The sequence below is a fragment of the Zingiber officinale genome, chromosome 6B (genome assembly GCF_018446385.1).
Source record: "Zingiber officinale cultivar Zhangliang chromosome 6B, Zo_v1.1, whole genome shotgun sequence".
In the NCBI taxonomy this organism is placed as follows: domain Eukaryota; kingdom Viridiplantae; phylum Streptophyta; class Magnoliopsida; order Zingiberales; family Zingiberaceae; genus Zingiber; species Zingiber officinale.
The window spans coordinates 9,565,262-9,571,600 of NC_055996.1; positions in this window are offsets into that span (position 1 = coordinate 9,565,262).

A 6,339-nucleotide genomic window follows, 5' to 3' on the forward strand; every position below is an offset into this window, starting at 1 on the left:
ACCTAGACCAGTCGCCATTCGTCGGTTCCAAGGGAACGCTGATCGGAGATAAAAAGAAAGCTAGGCCTCCGCCATTGCCGGGCGAAACAGAGAACGAGAAGGAAGAAGAGAACCCGGGCTTGGTGCCGAAGAATATGACTGGTTTCCAGTAAATCATAAGCCCGGAGCTCTCGTTCGCCGCACGCATCACCCTCACCTCCGAGCTATTCATCTCAGCATCGCCATAGAGGGCAAACTCTGTGGCGAAGCTCCGACTTTTCCCCGACCCACCGAAAGAGAAGAAGAGAGTGTTACCTTCTCCAGTTGATGCGCAGTTCCCAGGTGACAAGGGGGCGACAAGCAGAAGGATGATGGCGAGAATGAGAGCGGAAGCGGTCGAGGACGTCGTCATTGGAAAGATCCCTAGGCGAGGTGCAAAATGTGCAGACGACGAAGGAGCAACCCTGAGGAGCCAAATCCGAGCACCAGCAGCGAAAACAACAACGGAATCAAGACGATTTCCGGGGAAAAGGCCGCTGACGAATCAACTGAGAAACTAGAAAGCATGAGGAGAAGAAACCCTAAGAGATGGAGCAACCCGCGAGAGGGGAAAGACGGAAGGGAGAGAAGAAGAGAAGGGGAAAGAGGATATGGATGTGGTCGTTTTTCGCAGACATCACAAGGGAGTCGTGTGTTGATCTTGATTGGGAGAGGAAGGGGCGTCGATCTAGGAAGGGGAAGGACGGCGCGATATAGGTTTAGGTTTGGAGGGAAGTGTTGTAAATTTTGGCTAAGTATGGGTGGAAAAATTAAATTATTTTATTTATCATAGACACCGGGTTTTAAAAACCGCTGTTAAAATCATGTCTATTAATGAAAAAAAGGCGCTCATAGACATTGGCTAAAAAACCGATGTCTATGAGCGAAAATCTGCGCTCATAGACATCGGTTTTTGGAAAAACTGGTGTAAAATATTCAAAGACATCGGTTTTTGCTTAAAACTGTTGTTGTTCCACCGATGTCTATGAGGATTTTTCTTGTAGTGGCAGCAGGAGGGCAAGAGATGTGTGTGGTGGTGGCTCGGCTAAGGAAAAAAAAAAGATCTGCTTATGATAATTTATGTTTGTTAAGAACTATGCCTATCTTATGTTAATGTTTTGCATGATTACTTAACACTTATGCATGCTTATTGGTGTTTAAAAGAAAGGTAAATTAAGAACGTACAAGAATATTTAAATAAATACTTCCGCTGTTTTAGAAATAAGTTTTCTTTTAATTAATATGCATGTATGTCTTCCGGTAACCCCGCCCTAGCAGAGGGGCGGGCGTTACAAGAAAAGTGTTAAAAGTAAAGTAAAAAAGTCTTATTTTGAGAAAATTAATGCTTAAGGGGGAGTGAGTGGCATTTTAACTTTTTTTCCTTGAAAAATGTTGCTTGGAAATTTACTTGGTATTTATTCTACTTATCTTTTCGAATGCTTTTACTTAATATTTTACTTAACTTTGAACTATGTTGCCATAATAAAAAAATGGGGAGATTGTTGTTGCAGGGAGCATCAAACGATCGAATCTTTGTTTTGATAATGGTAAAGGGTTCAAAGTTAAGGTTACTTGTTGTCTAACAAGTGTGACTGAGCTTGCAGGAAAGTCCTAAGTGCTCTTAGGCAAAAGTTCTAGTGGATTTTAGGTAGGTGGAAAATCCTAGGGGGAGATAACCCTAGGTCCTAGGGGGTGGTAATCCTAGGTTATGGAAAGTCCTAGCTGCGGTTAGGCAACAATGTCTTGGTCTGGGGGACTAGGTGAAGTCTTGGCGGGTTGAAGACTTTAGGCAAAATCATAGAGTCGAGGGCTTTAAGTGAAAATCCTGGGGTCACAGACACCAGGTGGAAGACTGGATGAGTCGTGGAGTGGATGTTCAGCATGAAGTCCTAAAGTCTCGGACGCTAATCAAAAGTCCAAATGGTCTGGAGGACTGGTCTAGCAAAAGATAATTTCTCCTTAGAGGAGTAGGTGAAGATGTGTTCCCCGAAAAGAGAACAGTAGGCGTCGGTCTGAATAGAGTTTCAACGAATCTCAAAAGTCAGGACTGGATAGTCCGAAGATTGTTAAAACCTGTAATTCTTTATATATAATTACTGGACTAACCTTGTTTTACAAGAAAATGAAGCTGGAAAATCATGGTGGTCCAGGCGCCAGGAGTTGGTTCGGGCTCTCGGAGCTGGTCTGGGCACCCAGACCGTCAAAGTTAATCTATTCGCCAAGCTAAAGCGCACTGATTGGATGAACCTATGTCATAGTCCAAGCCCACGGGAGGAGATCCAGGCGCCCGGAACATGCTATAAAAGAAGGTTTTGACCAGTGACTCAAATACAACATTCGAAGCATCTTTCGCTTCTATGCGCTGCACCGATAAAGCCTCTACGACGCCCGAAAGCTGCTCCGATGATGACTACATTCCAGATCTGTTTCTAAAGTCGTTGGCATTGTTTAATTTCAAGTTACTTGTACTTAATTGTGTATTTTCTTTTGTAACTTATTCGAATGAATAGTGATTGCCCAACAAAAGTGATCAACAATCGCAGACTTTAGAGTAGGAGTTGTCACAGACTCCTAATCAAGTAAAATCAAGACGTGCTAGAGCTTACTTTCATTTATCTGTATTTCCGTTGCGTCTATCTCTGTTTGTTTAAACATACGTGAAAGCCATGAGTGTTATTCCCCTCCCCCTAGCACTTCTCGATCCTACAAATTGTGCTTATTGTTGGGTGACAAATGTTGCGAGTGATCTAATTGTATTGTAATTTATAACTTGATGCATCAAGTTCCTATTGGGTCCAGAAAGCAATAACTACTTGTTGCAATAAGAATTGTTGTTGTTGCGATACCATTTTTGCGTGTGTAATGTCAATTGCTGTATATTCTCCTTAACAGGGCTGGTCCAAAACTTTGAAGGGTCTGGTGCAAAAAATGGCACCCTTTGTATGCTATAAAAAAAATCTTTAACGGATAATAATGAAAATGGGCCCTGCGGTAGATGGGACCCTGTGCAATTACACCACCTTGACCACCCTAGGGCCAGCTTTGCTCCTTAAAATCTTGTATTTATAAAATCTAGTTGGATGGGCAGAAACTTTTTCATTGAACTCTTGAAATGTCACCAAGGAGTTGACTCAATCTGCTAGACTGGATGTAACCAGGTAGACATATAATCATCTTGAAATCTTTGTGGGTTCTAATGTGCTAGATATGACTCAGTAAATTGACTTTTTGCACTCTTATACTTGAAATGTTAGTGATCCACCCAATTAGAATTATAGGTATTTAAAAATGAATAATACCTACTTTGCTATTGATTAAGTTGGTAATATTGTTGTTCATGGTGACTAATACCTACTTTCCTAATTATGTAGATGTTTCATCTTAAATGATGGTTGAAAAATGGTTCTCTAAAAATGTCTTGACGAGTCTCTTTAACCTTTTGTTATTCATTCAAACTGTTGTCAATTAAATGTACGAATTCACATTACGAGCATTCACTAATGTGTCATTCTCAAGTCCCTCTTATGTGGGAACCATTAAGAATTTCTTACACTTGAAGTGACAAATAAATTATCAAGAACCATTACGAATTTATTACACTTGAAGTGACAAATAAATTATCAAGAACCATTACAAATTTATTATACTTGAAGTGACAAATAAATTATGAAATTGATGTCACTTTATAAAACCTCCAGCTCCTCCGTAAGCAAAAATATAACCATCAGTTACGTCAAGATGATACTTACCTATGCCATAATAATCAGGTAGATCAGAAACAAAGGTCAAAAATTGGGGCTCTAAATTAAACAGTATATGCCTACGATCTATAAATTGAACTTGGGTAAAATAGGCAGCCTTTTTACGCCCTTCAGTATACGGATGACCGCTACCCATCGGGGGACTTGCTTCGCTGGTGGGAGAATAGACATGCCCACCCATTTGAATCCTATCTACACCAATATCCATCTTAGGAAGCAATTCTTTAGGATAATAACCAATAGCTCCACCTTGTAACAAAAACCACCAGTTTGAAGTCGAAGGATCCTGTATATATATATATGCCATACATAAAATCAATAAAAAAAATTGACAAAAAACACACACACACACATTTGTTAAGAGATTTACCTTAAAGATTTCTAGAGAAAAAGACACTTCTTCACCTTTATAAACGGAGAATTTTTGAATAATACTACCAGGTCCAATAGGATCAGAAGTAGTTTTAACAAAACCTGGGCACCGTAAATTTACACAACCAGTTTTTTCATACCCATCGGTCTGTCACCACCATACAAAAGTTAATTAGAATCTATATATTTACAAATGTATATATAGGAATTTAGTAAGATCCCTAAAATATAAACAAGCTACGTACTGTCCACAAAGTAAAAAATCGAGGAATATTGTCATTATATAACGTTGGCGCAACCTGCAAAATAAAATCAATCCAAACTAATTAGTATAAAAAAAATTATATTATCTAATGATTATAACTATTAATTATGAGTGACTTGATTTGATTAGCTTAATTAATTACATGCCAACCAGCTTGTATCACATTGGTTTCATTGCGTGGGCCATAAGTATCACCATAAAGATAAATACTGCTCGATGATACTTGATTTGGTAGCAAATTTGGAAGTTGATGTGTCGTCATTCTCGCACTTGCTCCGTGAAATAACTTGGCAATATTGTTTTCAAATACAGCAAACTGCGCATATATATATCAAACAATAAAAATTAAAATATACAAGTATTAATTTGTTCTTGAATTCTAAATTGGATCAGCTAGCAAAATTACAATAATAAATATCAAATAATTAACTCATACATACATGGTGTCCCAGATCAGCTACATCATCTACAGGGTGAGAACGAAAATAATCTGATTTCTGAGAACGCTCAATGAGAATAGTCCCTGAAGGACAAGTGTCATTGAATCCGTAGAAGGTGGCTGGCTTGGGTTTTGCAAGTTTCAATCCATTTGGAAGAAAACTTGGTTTTAACTGTAAAGGCATAATATATTATTAATTAACAAGATAACTAGCTAGATCTCTCAAAATATATAATTACAAGCACAAAAATATATAATACCAATAAGTATAAACTACTTAGTTTCGTAAATTAGATATACACCTGGAGAGTATGATTCTTCAGTAATGGATGGTCAAATGCCGGTTGCTTGTATATATCGACACAATCATATAGTTCTCCATTTTTTGACTGATGAGAAAAAACAAACAAACAATTTTTATATGTTTGTGAGAAAATAATTAAATAAACAACAACGTAACCTGAATGGTTTTAATTGATGGCTTCTCTTCCTTCTTCCATGATCTTCCCTGCGTTGCACCTAACGAAACAATCACAAGGAATAAAACGCGAAGAAACATTTTATCAAATGAAAGTATAATATTTTAATTACTATAATGATAGTAATATTCTAAAGTGCGTGTTTATAAAGAGACCGTAGAAGGTCTATAATTAGTATGATATAAAAAGCTTTAAATACAATATCCAAATAAGATCTTCTAATGAATAATATATATACCTTTTAGATTTTTATTTTTTAGGTAAACAAACATTGAATGTTGAACTAAAATGATTATGCTGGTAAAAATTAAATTGCTATTAGCTAAAATTATTTTTCAATAATAAATGTTTGTTTGTTATAAAATTGTCTTTATGATATTTAGAAAAATAGTATAGTACTAATTATTATGTTTTGGTCATGAACTTAAGGATGAATATTTAAAATTTTAGAATTTAAAGTAAACAAAAAATATGTATATCAGTATAAACTAATAATTTTCCTTCTATTTTTAATATTTTATTTAATAATTTTTATGTCATACTAATTATAAACTTTTACTTTCTCGAGAGAGACCGTTAAAATATACTATTATACCAATAACTACTATCGTCAATAATTCTTAATAAATAAAATTTATTTCTTTCACTATTATTTATATTCTTTATAAGTTAAAACTTATTAAATTTATATAATTGTTTTTATTTCCCTCCCTAATATACATTCTTGAATGCCCCCTCACATATCTGGATGCTTGAATACCTGCCCGAGCATTAGACACCCAATTTGGGCAATTAGGATGGATGGCCCTCACAGCCAAAATATTCCAGGTGCTCCGATCTAATCCGGACGCTCGGGCTATGAGAATCGCCTACCCTAGGCATCCAAATTGGACAACAAAGGTATCCATTCATTATTCTTGATATATTATTAGAGGGTTAACCATCATACCCTATCCCTAGGAGCCGAGGGTAAAAATAAATAAATATAGAAATACTGTACTGGAT